This window comes from Dendrobates tinctorius, unplaced genomic scaffold (assembly GCF_039654945.1).
Source record: "Dendrobates tinctorius isolate UK_male_01 unplaced genomic scaffold, ASM3965494v1 ptg000149l, whole genome shotgun sequence".
Taxonomy (NCBI): domain Eukaryota; kingdom Metazoa; phylum Chordata; class Amphibia; order Anura; family Dendrobatidae; genus Dendrobates; species Dendrobates tinctorius.
The window spans coordinates 3159308-3176818 of NW_027361816.1; the positions used below are offsets into that span (position 1 = coordinate 3159308).

A 17511-nucleotide genomic window follows, 5' to 3' on the forward strand; every position below is an offset into this window, starting at 1 on the left:
TCCATATCTGTGTTCTTGCAGTGTTTTCTTGCACAACTCATTGCTTTCGATAGGTAAAAACCACCGAAGAAACATCGAAAGAAGTGACATGCTGAATTTGGCGGAAACCAAGGTATTGCACAAAATATTGAGGACCAAAAAAAAAACAATATGTGTGCATGAGGTTTATGAAATCTCATAGACTTTGCTGGTACTGTAAACCGCAGCTGGAAATTTGCAGGAAAAAAAATAAAAATAAATATAAAACTGCTGAAAAAACGCTATGTGTGAACATAGCTTTAGGTTCTGGAAACAAAATAAAAACACATGTAATGTGTAACTAAATATATCAATAAGTTCTGGTCAATGCCAAATACCTGGAACTATCAAAAATGAAGCAACTTTATTTAAAGCCAACAAAAAAAGCAATAAAAATGCATAATAAAAAAACGCATTAAAAAACACAAATAACCTAATTTACATAATAGGTGAAGAGATGGCGCAGAAAATCTGCAGCATCAAAAACTCAACGTGGTAATGGAGCCTTAGGGTACCGTTACACGTAGCGATGCACCAGCGATCCCGACAACGATATGGATCGCTGGTGCATCTCACCAGCGACATCGCAGCAGTCGGGGGTTGCTACTTATCTGTCAGACGAGGCGATCCTGATGTCCTCCCGCCCGCGTCCACGCGTCGGTGCCACAGGAAGCCCAACAGGAAGCTGACGACGAGAAATGGCCCAGGCCGTTCTCGTGCGATCAGTGATCATTCCGGGGGAGCCGGTCAGAGGTATCACATGTAGCGATATCGCTAGCAATATCGCTATAACGTCACAAAATCAGTGACGTTACAGCGATATTGCTAGCGATATCGCTATGTGTAACGGGCCCTTTAGGGTATGTGCACACGTTGTGGATTTGTGTGCAGAGTTTTCCGCGCAGAATCTGCAGGTGAAAATACCCGCGGTTTTTTCAGCGGATTTGTCCTGCATTTTTACACCAGCGGATTCCTATAATGGAATGGGTGTAAAAACGCTGCGGAATCCGCACAAAGAATTAACATGCTGCAGGAAATAAACCGTTGCGTTTCCGCGCAGATTTTTCTGCAGCATGTGCACAGCGATTTTTCTTCCATAGGATAACATGTTACTGTACAACACTAGCGAATCTGCAGCGGATCTGCAGGGCCAAATCCGCTGCGGATCCGCACACGAACCCGCAATGTGTGCACATACCCTTAGAAGTTAGTTAGATGATACCCCGAGTGTCAACGGCTGTGACATCACAAATGGCGCTTTATCTGCTTATTATTTAGGGTGTATTTCAAAGAGGTAAAAAGAACTAGAGAGAAAAGAGACGGGAAAAAGAAAAGCCAGAGCGCACATAGCATAGTAATTCCAATCCAAACAAACCATCCCTCTGTGCAGAGATGTGTGCCAAACTGTGCAACAGAGAGAAGGAGGGAAGAAGGATGGGAGGGATGCAGAAAAGGCTGCTGCACAAAGCCAAAAGCAGCGACTCAGGATTGGGCGAGGGGAAGGGCTAGAAGTTCAGGTTTCAGACAGGGAGGAGTGGTCAGGGAGGAGGAGAGGGCTGGGAATGTGCCTGAAGAGTGAGGGGGGAGGGAAAAGCCTCATCCACTTTCCATTGCTCCTCACACTCGGGCTGCACTGCCTGCACCTCACCTCTCTGCTCACTTTTGGAAGTTCACATATTTGTTACCTATGTTGCTTGTTTTGTTGTTTTCATGGTGTTGATACAATGACACTGGTGTCTGGGGGAAATGCTTGAGCTGATGTTGTGGATTGTTGCAGCACCTTGGATTGCTACTTCTTAAAGAATTAAAAAGAGACTTTTGCATCATCCAAGAAAAGAGTCCAGGACTTGTGCTGACCTCACTCATTCACCCTGGATGGGGGATCTGGCTGGTTCCCCTCTTTGGAACCTCACTCCCCGCTTGCTGTTGGGTCCTGCTGCTTGAGGATTACACACCCTGGACTGTTGCTTCCTTGGGATCCTTATGTCCATTTCTTGGAGAGAAGGGAATTAAATCTGATTGCTAGAACTGAACTTGGGAATCTGTCCCTAGAGAGTGATTGAGACCTCTGTGTTTCCTCTTGCCAGGCACACGCCTGCTGCAAGTCAGGGGGATCTTTTTACACCACAGTCTTTGCAGGTAATGCCAACAAAGTTAGTTTCCCTGCTGCGTCTTTACTTGTTAGTTGTACCACACCATGTGCCAAAAGTTCAACCGGCGCTCTCCAGATTTACCATTGATTGACGCCGATTGTTTCTTTACTTAATTCTTGTAAGAACGCCTGGTAAAGAGGTAATATCTCAGAGCGCGGCCATAAAGAATTATATATGGCTTTTAAGGCTACGTTCCCACGATGAGTTTTTCATGCTGCGGATTTTCGAAAAAAAAAAAAAAAAAAAAAAAAATGCAAGTAACCTATGGGTGCCGAAAACCTGCAACAGCAAAAGCTCCTCGTGGGACCGTAGCCTGATAATTCCTTTTTTTAAAATTTTTTTTTATTTTTTTTTTTACATAAAGGCCTATTTTCATACAAGGTTTTTTTTTTTATATAATGAGCATTTACATAATAAGTAAAAAGAAATGTTTTGTATGTAAAATGTGAACACGTGTCTAACGTAGCGACGTAAACCTGACCGGTTGTTGTCATTGTTACGATATTGCGTTCCATGTAAATACAGGTATCAGTAGTACGCTTGCTGGGAAATCGTTTTTTTTTTTTTTTGCACGTAAATTGGCCCCTAGGTAAAATCTTACCAAAAATTAGCGAGTGGTAGGTATGGCGGCAGTGCACGGCTTAGGCAGGGTTAATCTGCCCCGTGTATGAGATCCTGTCTTGTTTCACGTGGGCGAAATATAAGTCTTAATTGTTGAAAAGTGGAACAATAGTAAAGGGAGGTCCTGTGTTGTCATTGTATTGAGGCTCCGCTTTAGATCTCGCGCTTTGGTTCGCTGGGTTCGCCTCTGTGTATTTTTCTCCTATGGGACTGGCTGGAAGTGTTTGACTGGAGAACAAGTTTCTGTTCCTGGTGAAGTTCTCCAAAGACTTTAAGGATTCGTTCTAAACCAAGTGTTCTATAACCTTGAAAAGATGCAGATTATTCATAGACACGTGATTTAATCACTGCGGCCGGTATACTGTGTCCATCATATACCACTTATGATATTCCTAAGTATATGTGACATCATTATGGTGCATGGCAATCAATCAGAAGTTACTAACTTGTCCAATAAATCTCTCCGGTTAATGGTTCTTGCGCCATAAACTCAATAATTATTAATAGAAGGCTCACGATTGGTCATATTATTCAAGAAACTGACCACGCATGGCCAGCCGGACCCCTAAAAAGGCTTGCTGCTGCAGCACCTCTTGGAATATGCCCTTTATTTGTGCTTATTAGCTAACTATACTGTTGCAATAAGTCTTTTCTTCACTTTATGCCTGGCGTGCAGCGGGTTAAACGCTTTAAGGCTTTTCTCCAGTCATTGCATTCTTCAATTCATAGTTAAATGAAAAGTCTGTAGCACTGAATAGGTTGGACCTGACTGGTTATAAAACTGTCTTAACCAGTGACAGATTTACACAGTCTGGGGGTAGGTACAGGAGAATTGTAGGGTTTTGCTCATGTCTGGGGCCTGCTTGGAATGTCACATGCCTGTGTAGTGTAAACCTATTTTCTCTGAGAGGCCTTTTATGTTCCTCATTATAACAAAGAATCCCTCTTCTGTGCAGTGAAAGTTAGCAATCACTGCTCGGTTAACTAGTTACACCCCATGAGAGCTCAGGGGGTACGAGTTATGTCCATACATAGGATTAAGCTGTTGGATGGATGCATAAAGTATAGTTGCATTTATTACTAAACCTTATTTCAGATTTGGGCATTCATTTGTAAAGAAAAAAAAAAAAGTTTGAATTTTTAGGCTTTTTTTTCAGTTTCCAATAGAGAAACTTAAAGGAAAAATAATTAAAATATGCACGAATTAGAGCATGCTTGTTTTTTTAAAAAGAACACAAGGACCCACCAAAAGTGTTAAAAATACACAATAATATTTCCTATTGATAGGCAACAAATGGTGGCAGCGATTATATAAAAAAAAAAAAAGTTGCATATTTCACTGCTGAAACGGTACGGCTTTGCATTCCATCCCACCCTTTGCTAATCTGCAGTAAAATCCGCAGTATAAATGGACAAACTGCACGTCTCAGATCCACAGTGCACAATTTTCTGTGCAGTTTGGATGAAATATGGGGAAATTTTTATGTATCATGCAACTAACTATAGGGGCTCATTCAGACGTCCGTTTTTCACGTACAAGTTCCTTTTGTCGTATTCATAAATAGAACTTGCACCTATAATAGTCTAGGAGGCTGTCTACATATCTTATTTTTTTTTTTCTATTGGACCGAGTGGTCTACGCAAAATCACGGAGACGTGTCTGATAGTGATCCAGGTTTTCGGATCAAAAACGCTAATGGGAGTCTATGGGCATGCAGAAAAGAAAAATCGGATGGCACTTGGATGCTGTCCATTTTTAAGAAGCTGAAAAAAAAAACACTTTTGAAGTTTTTTTTTTTTTTTTTTTTTTCTTGTATGTGAAAAAACGGATATCTGAGCCTTAATACGCAGTCTAGAATGGAAATCCTGGCCAAAAATATGCTGCGTATATACGCATACAGCTAAGTTCTTCCTTGCCATAGATTCTTGTTAACAATCTGACCAATAAAAATTGCAGTGTCTATAGTGATGCAACCATCAGATCAGCTGGAGTTTAAAGCGTTCAAATATTAGAAACTTTTATTGGCTCGAACTTCATTGATGGTGATGTTTACATACTGTCGCAAAAATAAATGTGGGATGATGGATGGGTAAACTTGTTGAAAGAAAACTTTGCCTTTTTCCCAATGGAGAAACACATTGGGAGCTGGTCTATAGTGATGCAACCATCAGATCTGCTGGAGGTAAAAGCACTCATGTATTAGAAACTTTTCTTGGCTCGAACTTCATTGATGGTGATGTTTAGATGCTATCACAAAAATAAATGTGGGATGATGGATGGGTAAACTTGTAGAAAGAAAACTTGCCTTTTTCCCAATGGAGAAGCACATTGAGAGCTAGTCAGTTTGAGGAGGAATCTTCAGGTCTTTGGCCAGCCTGATTATTGTAGATAAATAGCCACAGGTTGCCATCCCTGACTCTAAACACTGGAGTGACTTGATTATGATGCACCTCAGGAGTTTAGTAACATATGCCAACTGCTGCAATTCTTCTGCCTATAATGTGCTCAGTGTTTGGATTCTTCCATGGTTGTCAATGGTCCTTTCATGCTCTGATCCTGAAGTGTTTGGTGGAAAAGTGCTATCTAATTAAAGTAATTATCGGTACTCTCCAAGCTATAAGACCGGAGTGTTTTGCTGGAGAAAAATCTAGATGTCCTTTGTATGAAACATGTATTGTGCCAAGCTCGGTGAATGTACTTTGTGCTCTGGCATCTGGGACTTACGGTTGTATGTTCGTGTGAAATTTTGCATTCTTAACCTGTAACGTGAAGTGTATGTGAGGGCTGTAGAGGCTTTCAGGTCTCATTGTAACTTTTAATGGGGGTTGCAAAAAGCTTCTTGATTCTAAGTAGTGAGTGAAGGAGACGAGGCTACCCCCTCCCATGCCTTTTACAGAATGCCAATTAAAATGCAGATTAGAAGCATTTTGTGATCTCTACAAAGCTTTAGAATTAATATCCATGGTGGGGTGTTAAGGGAGGAGGCCAGATCTTCTTTGAACTAAAATCAGAAATTCTATATGGGATTTGTAAGCGCAATTAATGGAGATGAAGGCACTCTGCCTTCTAGGGATTTAGATTTAATGGGGAGCAGGGGTTAAACCCCTTTTTTACATGGAAGCTTGAAAGAACTTTAGAGATAGCTATGTTAAAGCGCGACGAGTTGTGTAAAGAAGGTGCCATTTTAATGAGGCGAGATGCTCTTACAATTGGAATTCTTGGCCATAGAAAGGAGTTGCTTGAAGTGTGGAGAAAAATGAGACTCCGAGTTGGCTCTGACATTGCTAACTGATAGTGAGTAATGATTTCATAGGTGGCTTTGATAAATTGCTTTGGACTATGTTTATCAGTAGAGTTGGAGGACAACAACTCAACTTTACCCTGGGCCTCTTTAGTCCACATGTGGAGGAGCTCTTTATCCAAGTCCTTCAAGTGCCCTCTTATGCAGAACTGTTGAAATCCCCAATTAATTGGGAAAACATAATAATCGCCAATATGGACACCTTCACGGCTTCTTCATGCAGTTGTCTATTTATGAGCTACATGGTGGCTCAGTGGTTAGCACTGTTGCTTTGAACCATTGGGGTCCTGGGTTCAAACCCCACCAAGGACAACATCTACAAGGAGTTTGTATGTTCTCCCCGTGTTTGCATGGGTTTCCTCTGGGTACTCCTGTTCCTCCCACATTCCAAAGACATATTGATAGGGAATTTAGATTGTGAGCCCCAATGGGGACATAGATGACAATGTTTGAAAAAGTGCTATAGAATACGGCATTATAAAATTAAAATAAATAATATTTGCCAGAAATAGACAAATGAGGCGCTCAAGGTATTTTAGGTGAAATTGACAAAGTATGGCAAAATTCTCAAAATTGTGCACCCGTGTCCCCCCCCAGTCGAAGTGAACAGATTATAGTGCAGACTGCAGCTTTGAGGATCACTATACACAGGCTGTGGATGAATTGAATTGTTTCTGTGCAACTGAAAGACTTTTATTGTGCTAATGTCGTCATTTAAAGAAAAACAATGCCTTATGAGGGGTGGAGAGGCGCAATAATAACCTTCTGTCTCTTTGTTTTGTTCCAATGTCTCAATTAACTCTGCCATCATCCCAAAATTTTTAAAGCGAGAATCAGCCTTTATCAGAAAATGATACGCAACACATAAGTATAGGTTAAAGGAATGTTCCAACTCTACAAAGTTTCTTTTTTAAGCTAAAAAAAACTTTGTTTCCAAACTAGCCCAAAGACAAAAGGAGAGGTGGTCCTCTCTGCCATTGTGCTTCTAATGAACTGCCTAGTGAAAAAGTAAAAAAAAAATAAATAAATCAATGATTGACCAAGAGATAAGGGATTCTTTAAGATGACAGGGTCCTCATTTTCCCCAGAAACAGCTGCACTCTTCTCTATCTGCTTTTTTATGCGCTTTGAGCTGGGATCACATTGGGTGTTTGGTGCTTGATTCTTCCCCCAGGTTTCTAAACTGAAATCCACAGCATTTCTATATAAAAAATCAGCGCATATTTTGCGTACTTATTGGTGTGTGTGTGCATTAGGGTGACCGCAAAAAATCAATGTCGGAATTTTGTCCGTCTGGACCCCACAAAACGATTCCCCTTTCCAGATATTGAGAGAGCCAAAATTTGAGCTCGATCAAACGAATTTAACCCGTGCCGCTCGTCGCTCAAAGTTTGAAAAAATCCAAATTGAGGTATTTTAAGATTTAGGTATTTTGCATAGTCTGTTAGACTATAAAGAATGTGACAACAACATTGCAGAAATAGCCCTGACCAAATTTTCGAACCATTTGTGGTATTTGAATGCAGAGTTGGTGGGATTATCGTTTTTTGATCCCACCATTACAGACAATGAAAAGTTGTTAATGGCTAATAAATTGCTCAGTAGCACAGATGAACCATCAGAGCACGCTAGGGTTGTAAATCCAAAAGTTAGGAAAGAAAAATTAAAAGAGGTAGGAAGTAACCGACTTTAACGACCTTCTGACAAAAGATGAAGAACAAAAGCAATATGTCCTGCAAGTTGTAAGCAAATGCCGAGCATTATATTCTGACGTTTCAAAAACTACTTTAACAAAAGCTCTAGAATAGATTAGATAACTATGTAAAATTATCAACTCATGTAGGTTAGCGTGCTCTGATGGTTCATCTGTGCTACTGAGCAATTTATTAGCCTTTAACTTTTCATTGTCTGTAATGGTGGGATCAAAAAACGATAATCCCACCAACTCTGCATTCAAATACCACAAATGGTTCGAAAATTTGGTCAGGGCTATTTCTGCAATGTTGTTGTCACATTCTTTATAGTCTAACAGACTATGCAAAATACCTAAATCTTAAAATACCTCAATTTGGATTTTTTCAAACTTTGAGCGACGAGCGGCACGGGTTAACGTCGTTTGATCGAGCTCAAATTTTGGCTCTCTCAATATCTGGAAAGGGGAATCGTTTTGTGGGGTCCAGACGAACAAGATTCTGACATTTTTTTCCCCCCCCATATGAGATCCGGTCACCCTAGTGTGCATATTTGTATCATCGATTTAACTTGTATGTCTAGGGTCGGGTCCACATTGAAAATAATGAGTAAAATTCTCACTAAATAGCTGAATGTCCGAATTTGTCTCATCTTCAGTCTCAGAAGAGTACAGTGTAAACTTTCCTCCTCCATGTTTTTTTGATAAGCGGCTATCACAGAGCCCGTACCCCCACTTATCTAAACTTCTAGTACGTGAAAAGTTTTTGAAAGTGACACTTTTGGTAAGCTGCCATACCAGACACTGCCCATGCACAAGGGTGGCACTGTTTTGGGGATGGGGAATTAACATATCTATGTATTCATATAGCTTTTTTTTTTAACTTTAGTTAGTCGAGAAGAAATCCTATTCTATTCCTTTAGGGATTTGGGGGGAAAAAAAAGTTTCTGCGTATTCCCCAGTGTATACAAGAGAACTTTCTACATATGTGACCACTGATATTCCTGTGCTGCTCCTACATTTGGAAGGAGGACATTTCCTTGGCTTGAGGTGTCTCGTTAGGAGAAAGATGTGTCTGCTTGAAATCTCAGTCATTTTGTTTATATGTTTTAGCTCAGCTATGGACAGTCGCCCCCCCACTCTCCTTCTCCAGGGGTCTGTCTGACTGGCCAGATTGGGAGAGGTGTGATGGATGGATTGGTGACTGTGATATGTAAACTGCTCCAGATCCCTTAAGATCTCATCCTGAAAGTGAAAATAAAATAAACAAATATCCAGTAATAGTCTCCAGGTGCTAAAATCCTCACTCCCCCTCCTATAAACTAATTGATTTATGCAGCCCCGTTCTGGAGGTGGACAATGGCTGTTTACTTTGGAAATGGCCAGTTATTTTGTATTCTTTGCCCTTATTCGCAAGGTATATGGCCCATTAAAGGCTATCCGGAGAGGTAGACCTACCTTCACAATTGATTATTTCCATGAAGCCAAGATTGTTCTACCTTTTACCTTTATTAACTTGAATCTTGGACAAGTACAAGAAGTAGATCCATAAATCTATAGATCTATACAGAATGTAAGTTGCTCCAAAATAGTTTATTTCCATCTTCTTCTTTATGGGGCTTTCAATTGTGGCTTTTTTGATGCAAAAACTAGAAGAACATAACGTCAAAACTACTAGTATTGTTTCTTTATACTTTCCCTCCCTTTAAAGATCCCCTCCTGACATTGGCTTGCAAATCTGCATTACGAGGGCATCCACAAGTCAGTGTGTGACTTCACGCTTCCCTAGACAACTAACCAGTGATTGAGTATCTGATGGACGTTTCTAGCATTATACCTATGTCGCAATTTTCACCCACATGTTCTTCTATGTGCCTGGGAATCTATGGTTAATCTTTTTTGGGGGTGACGGCATGTGTTCTTTATTTCGTACCCAAAGTCGGGATCAGCTCCAAAAGGGAGACATATGATATTTTCTTTTATGTTTCTCATCTTGTTAAGATCTGATCAAGGTTCCGAGTAATAATAAAAATACATGTGAACAATGCCCTGCAAGGACTCTCTCTCCATTACCTAAAGGAGGATCCCAGGCTCAACTTATTTAACACAGCGATTGAAAGTACACGTAAGAACCCTTGTGTCTTATGTCATATCCCCTTATGGCATATGTTGGAGAATTCCATTGGAGTTGTATGACAAGAGAATATATATCTCCGAATAAAAAGCTTAAGTGCAATGGCATTTCACCTGGCACCAAGTGCACATGCCCTTAGTTTTTTGCCTAGTGACCTAAGTTTCTTGAAGCTAGCAAGCCTGAGATACAATTCTATCTGCATTCTCCCTCTTAGCCACTGTCAAGGCTGGCTCCAAGTTTTCGTGGACCCCTTTAACACATACCACAGATTCATGATCCACTGATACGGCAGAGAAATATAGGTATAGTGCAATGCCAAAGATTTCACTTCTTACATTACATGAGTGATATCTATTGTAAATTCTACAATGCCGTACAGCAGAGGGGATTCAGGTGATTGACAGATCCACAGATTTCGGTACCTATAGTATTAGAGGTTAACGTGGTATTGATTAATGTACCCTACTAATAGACACTGTCCTCAGAGTTGTAGCCTATGCAGAAGTCATTTTCCTCCTATATAGTCCTCCATACAGTATTATGGGCAACCACATAGTCCTCCATACAGTATTATGTATAAGGAGAAAAAATATATTTTGGTGCACCGCGTTATATAAATAATTATATGTATGAAATAGGGGTGCAACCAAGTAGTCAAACGTAGCTATGATTAAAGCAGAGAAAAAAGTACTACCGGAAAAATGCACACCACAGAAAAATATATATGAAAAATATAAATCACAACAATTTTATAGGCACACAATGCAATTAAAACAGACTTAAAACCACAGAACTGTGTCCACAGATAAAAATTGATACAATAATAACCCACATGCATGAGAGTAGACAATAAATGACCCTCAATTAACCCTTCCCCTAGTGGCTCATGATGCTAAAGCAATACATGTAAGTGTAACCTGTCCAATAGGACCTGGAAAGCTCGATAGATTAATAATCTCAAAGGGAGAATAATCCCAAGGGGAGAGCAAAGAAAAATATATATATGAACCGTCTCACCAGTCTAATATCGATGGACAATATGAACCCAGAAGGAAAGCTCAAACAATGAAATCACATTCCAAAAAAAAAAGCCCCAATGTCAGCATATTACTAGAAGAGAGTCAGGAACCCACTACTCCCAAGAGTCAGAAATCTAAGTGGCCCGCAGACATAAACCGGGTTATGTCTGCGGTCCACTTAGATTTCTGACTCTTGGGAGCAGTGGGTTCCTGACTCTCTTCTAGTAATATGCTGACATTGGGGCTTTTTTTTTTGGAATGTGATTTCATTGTTTGAGCTTTCCTTCTGGGTTCATATTGTCCATCGATATTAGACTGTTCATATATATATTTTTCTTTGCTCTCCCCTTGGGATTATTCTCCCTTTGAGATTATTAGTCTATCGAGATTTCCAGGTCCTATTGGACAGGTTACACTTACACGTATTGCTTTAGCCTCATGAGCCACTAGGGGAAGGGTTAATTGAGGGTCATTTATTGTCTACTCTCATGCATGTGGGTTGTTATTGTATCAATTTTTATCTGTGGACACAGTTCTATGGTTTTAAGTGTGTTTTAATTGTATTGTGTGCCAATAGAGTTGTTGTGATTTATATTTTTCATATATATTTCTGTGGTGTGCATTTTTCTGGTAGTACTTTTTTCTCTTCTTTAATCACTCCATACGGTATTATGGGCAACCACATAGTCCTCCATACAGTATTATGGGCAACCACATAGTCCTTCATATAGTGTAACGTGCCACAGATATTGCTCCATTCAGTATAATGTGCCCCATATATTGCTCCATACAGAATATTGAGCACCAAACAGTGCTCCATATATTGCCCCATATAGTGCTCCATACAGAATAATGGGCCCCATACAGTGCGCCATACACTAAAAATAAACAAATACTCGCCTCTCCCTGTTCCCCTACGACTCCGGTTTCTGCATTCTCCGATCTTTTGACCCTCTGCACTGCTTGTAGCGACTTCATTGCAACTCGACCTCTGCACTTAGATATCACAGAGCGCAGAGGGGGAATGATAGGAGAGGGAGCTTCCTAAGACGGTTCCCTCTCCAATCATCGCTTTCAACTGTGTTGGCATTCAGAATACTGAAACAGTTTAATGTGTGATGGAGGTGAGGGGACGGGCGCCTGATGCCAGCCTTGGCACCGCCCCCCCCCCTCGACTCATGGACTCCATAGCAGCTGTGTGGTCTTCCGCCATTGGTGGCAATATGCTAATGAGCGTGACCACCCCCCCATCCTTTCTACAGAACCCTGGCACTTGTCCGGAAACGCTGGGTAGTGACGCTGGCTCTGGTTATTGCTCTTGGTGTCTCCAGAGTCTACCAATTCCCGAAAAAAAGTCAGATGATGGCAGCAAAGTTCTCGTCACGTTGGTTCCCTGCCTGTTGGGTTTTGTCCTTTTGGACAGTTTTCTATCTGCATTAGATTATCGGTACATCTCGCAGCTGTCATGACACAAATGTCATAAATCTAGAATGTATCGCATTGAATAAAACATGAGGGTTACAATAATATCACCTTTTTTGGAATAATTTTTTTTGCGAGCTGATGCTCAACAATGAACTTAGTGTCCGCGCTCGTCCATTGTGCAAGGGGGGTTACTTTATGTGCGAATGCATTCATATTTTGCTAATAAATTTACTGTTGTTTTTGCTCTAGTGCTAACATGGACACGGAGGAACAAGAGGATGTATTGAGTAACTCTACGACCGGCACAATATGATCTTATTATTATTCACTGGACCACCCCGCCTGGGGCCATAATGTCACAGTTCTTTTGCTGTTACAAAGGTATTTGTAGCTTTTCCCTGCCAAATCTCCTTGGTCTCATTTCTTGAGATTAGCCAAGTCATTCTGGCATTGTCCAGTGTGCATGGCTCACAAACAGAGGGATGGAGAGAATGCAGCGGATTGATGATTGGGATTGCAGGCCTCTGCTTGTAGTGGTGCGAGTTTAGCAGCCTGTGCTTGGATGTAATTAATCATTGGCAGGTTGACAGCTTCACACTGGAGCTCTGCTCTTTGGTAAACGTGAAACTGGCATTTGGGGATGACATAAAACAGACCCCCAAATCTGAGTGAGGAAAAGAATCAACAATTAGGGCAGTTTGAGGCGGCTGCAGGTTAAGGTAGCAGTTACAGACTATTCCAAGCCAGTTAATAAAAAAAGCAAAATGTGGGCTAACTCCTTGTACCGCACATTCAGTAGAAGCAGTCACAGCTTCAAAGCATGGCTATAGTCACTTAGTTTGAGGAGTTGGAGTGTATTCATTCCCACCTTCCACCCCCCTCAAAAAAAAACAACTTTAATTAAAAGCTTAAAAGTGCTTCGAAAAATTTACTTTGATTTACAGTATGTGGGATTCTGCTTTGCTATTCATATGAGAAATAGTTTGAGCATTTTTTTTTCCTGGTTTTTAAAAAACGCCCTATGAATAGAAAAAAATTAGCATGTTGCTTCTTTGTTCCTAATGGACTGCATGGCAAACTAAGCACTGTTAACTCAAAAGGTTGCAAAAAAAAAAAAAACGCTTTAGGAAAAAAGAACTTTGAAAACTCTTCAAAAGAGCATGAGGAAAAGGAGAACGCCTCCAAAAACTTCTCAAAAACAGAGCAGGTTCCTAAAGCAGATTCTGCTTGAGTAAAGGTACCGTCACACTTAGCAATGCACCAGCGATCCCGATCAGCGATATGACGCGGTCAGGATCGCTGGTGCATCGCTAAGTGGTCGCTAGTGAGCTGCCACACAGGCAGATCTCACCAGCGACATCGCTGGGGTCGGGGGTCGCTACTTACCTGTCACACTAGGCGATCCTGCGTCCTCCCGCCCGGCTCCACGCTCATCTCTCCACAGGAAGCTGGCGACGAGAAGCAGTCCTGGACGTTCTCGCGCGATCAGCGATAAGCAGCGGGGGAGCGGTCGGAGGTAAGTATCAGACACAGCGATGTCGCTAGCAATATCGCTATAGCGTCACAAGTTATAGCGATATTGCGAGCGATATCGCTTAGTGTGACAGTACCTTAACGCATTGTCTTTGAACTACGAGTGACCGCAATAGATGTTATCTCTTGATGCAGATACTGTACATTGGAATAGTCAGCGTTTTTTGCTTTTCTTCATAAGGATGATAACCCCTTTAATCCCTATACCTGGAGCACGCATACACGCCTTGCAACATAGAACAGCACAATCAGATGTGCTATTATATATCACTAGATGGAGGCCTGATGCTATCGCATCGAGAGGGCGGTAATGTCAAGATGGGGGCAGGCTTTGCAGCGTTGAGAATCTCTCCCCCCATGTGCTCCCCCACCTATCCACTCTCTCTTTCCCCATGTGCTGACTTCTCCCGTCCATGCTCTCTTCTTTGACCTGTCTACCCCATGTGCTATCCCCATTGTCTGCTGTCTCTCTCCTTCCTGTGCTGTGTTGTCCCGTTTGAGCTGTCTCTCCCCTGTGCTCTGTCTCTCTCACCCCTGTGTCTGACCGTGTACAGAACATACCACAGCTACTGGGCAGGGGAGGAAGCAAAAGACAATACTGACATTACAGCAGGAGATCGCAGAGGATACATTTTGTGAGGTAAAATATTGTTTAAAAATAGTCAGTGAAATATTTTACCTCGCAAAATGAATCCTCTGTGATCCCCTGCTGTAATGTCAGTATTGTCTTTTGCTTCCTCCCCTGCCCAGGAGATGTGGTATGCGCCGTACATGGTCAGACACAGGGGTGTTAACGCTTGTTCACGATTATCTTGTCGTGTAAATGCCCCTTTAGTTCTCCTAATTTACCACATTACTATTAACAAAAATGGAAAATCATCAGATACTACAAATGCAGTTTGCTGATATGATATCAGACCTCAGAGCAAATATTTCTTGGAAAGTGCTGATGACCTTCATCTAGTGTTGTTAAGTGAACATAGGCAAATTGTAGGGTGAAACTTAAAGTACTGGGGATCACTTTATGGGGTTCTTTTCATAAAGGCTAATGGTATGTGCACACGTTAAATATTTGCTGCAGACATGTCGACACAAAAAATGCTGTATAAAAAACAGGTGATTTTGCGTTATTGATGGGTTTTTTTTTCTCGTGTGTGTTTTTTTTTTTTTTTTTTTTTATCCCACTCATTAGAATGGGTGGAAAAGCGCTGCAAAAATACTGAAAGACTTGACATGCTGCAGATTTGAAACTGCTTCAAGTCTGCAAAGAAAAAAACAAGCAACACGTGTATGAGGTTTCAGAAATCTCATTTATTTTGCTGGGAGAGTAAAATTCTGCAAAAAACATGATGTAGAAACATACCCTTAAGGGTTTTTTCTTTTGTTCTTTCATCTGGAGTGCACACAGCTTGCTGGGGGCGGTGCATTCCTGAAGATTGACAGTTCAAACCAGAAGCATGATCATGCCATGGGGTTCAAACTGTGCTCTCCCCCCATGCTGCAAACAGTGACAGCTTTGCCTCTGCAGCATCGAAGGTCATCATGAGGTTTTGGGTGAAGCGCTTGCTAGATGGCTCTAGGAAAACATCAACCTGTGATAGACTTCAGAGGTGGTCAATAATCTAGGCAACAAGGAGTAAACTATAGAAATAAAATCCCTACATACTTGAGAACGGAGAGGACTTTTAATAAGAAGTAAAGTGAAAGTTTCTTGTTTTTGGAAGCACTTTGCAGTTATCCCTGTTTAACAAGATGAGACAAGATAGTGGGTTGTCTGGCCTTAAGATAGTGATAACCTAAACTCAATTTATATATCTACTCAGGAATTGATTTGTAGTTTTCTTCAATGGCCATTAAATAATGAATGAAGCTGAGTTGTTCTGGCTCCTTTCACTGTTTGCATAAAATCATAGAATGTTAAGGCCCCGTTACATTTAGCGATGCACCAGCGATCCCGACCACGATATGACCCGGTCAGGATCTCTGGTGCATCGCTAAATGGTCACTAGTGAGCTGCCAAACAGGCAGATCTCACCAGCGATGCAGCAGCGGTCGTACTCACCTGTCAAAACGGCGAGGGTGACCGTCTTCCACCTGCGTCCATGGCTCGCTCGTCGGCGCCAGCAGGAAGCCGCCGACGAGAAATGGACCAGGCCGATCTCGCGCAATCAGCAATAACCAGCGGGGGGGTCGGAGGTGAGTATCACATGTAGCAATATTGCTAGTGATATCGCTGCTGCGGCCCTTTAGAGTTGGAAGGGTCCTCCAGGGTCATCATGTCCAACCCCCTGCTCAATGCAGGATTCACTAAACCATCACAGACAGATGTCTGTCTATCCCCTGTTTGAAGACTTCCATTGAAGGAGAACTCACCACCTCTCATTGGTCATTTGACCTTAATGGAGTTAAAAACAGCTGACTGGTTGAAGTGCTGGGTGCTAGACTTCCCATTTTGATGACCTATTCTAATGGCAGGTGCAGACAAACGTATTTTTGATCAGTGTGCGATCCAACTAAAAAAATCGGATTCCACTCAGACCAATGTTATTTTATGGGGCCATGAGCTTGTCCAATTTTTTTGTTGTTGCGATCGCATTTGGCCTTGCAAGTCAATGAATCCGTGGAAAACATCAGGCTATTCTCAGCTGACAGCCTAATGAAATGTGATTTCACAGATTGACGGAGTGGAGAAGATAGAGAATTTTATTTAATTTTTCTTCACATCCGAGAAAATTGGATCAAACTGTGATCAGTATGTGATAAGCACAATCCGCCCGATTCTCTGGGATGAGAGAAAATATGGTGGTGTGACCCTAGCCTTAAGATAAGTCGTCAACATCATAAGGTTGGGCATTCCGTGTATTGTTGGAAAGAAATGTGTAACTCTGAAGAATAAACGTAGAGACATGAGCATTTTAAAATTCCTATTGAAGTGGATCCTAATATGTTCACAAGTCTGGACCTACATGAAGTAGTTATTGAAGCTAATGAGACCTAATAGCCCAGGACACAAGCTGCCTGTGGTATAAAGAAGCCCACCAATAGATGCTGGGTATTCTGCCCATGGTATGGGACACATCCTTCTGCTCTCGCGCCTGAAGTCACTGCCAGAACATTGATGTGGGTATGTTGCTGCCATGTGCCTCAGATGTTACATATGGAAGATAGAAATCTGAGTTGTTTTTTTTCTTGACTTGGATCCATTTGAGAAACTGGCTTGTTCGGCCTTGAAAGGTTTTGTAAAACCTTTAAGAATCATTTCCATGTGGGTTGAACAATAGAAAAACACAGCAGCCTATTTACCACTCACGGCTGTATGGTTTTGCGTAGTTAATTAAAATTTACAGTTGCGTGAAAAAGAGCTGCCTTTGCAGTCGTGAGTGATGTGGTGACTTGGAGCCAGATATTAAATTGGGCGCAGTCGGTAAGCAGTGTCAGGCCGCTGCAAAGAGGAAGATGCCTTGTTTTAGAGTAGCCCAACCTCCGGCACTATTATACATCTTATGGCCATCTTGGGGGTACGGTATGAATTGCACCTGCAGCCTTTCCATGAGCTGATCTGGGGACACTAATGAGAGAGATTAATGCTTGCGCCTCATATTATAACTTTTATGAA

General features: G+C 41.6%; 1 protein-coding gene across 6 annotated transcripts in view; it reads left to right on the top strand.

Annotated features, from left to right (window-relative positions):
• Positions 1–1557: 1557 nt before the first annotated feature.
• The window catches only part of FGFR2 (fibroblast growth factor receptor 2), a 107835-nt gene continuing 91881 nt past the window's right edge, over positions 1558–17511 (top strand). For 2 of the 6 annotated variants that reach the window (XM_073546610.1, XM_073546614.1), the window contains exon 1: positions 1562–2157. The gene's annotated coding sequence lies outside the window, so the exon portion shown is untranslated. Of the gene's footprint in view, positions 2158–12611; positions 12744–17511 lie in introns of all 6 variants that reach the window. The other 4 variants (XM_073546611.1, XM_073546615.1, XM_073546613.1 and 1 more) reach the window with 4 other exon arrangements.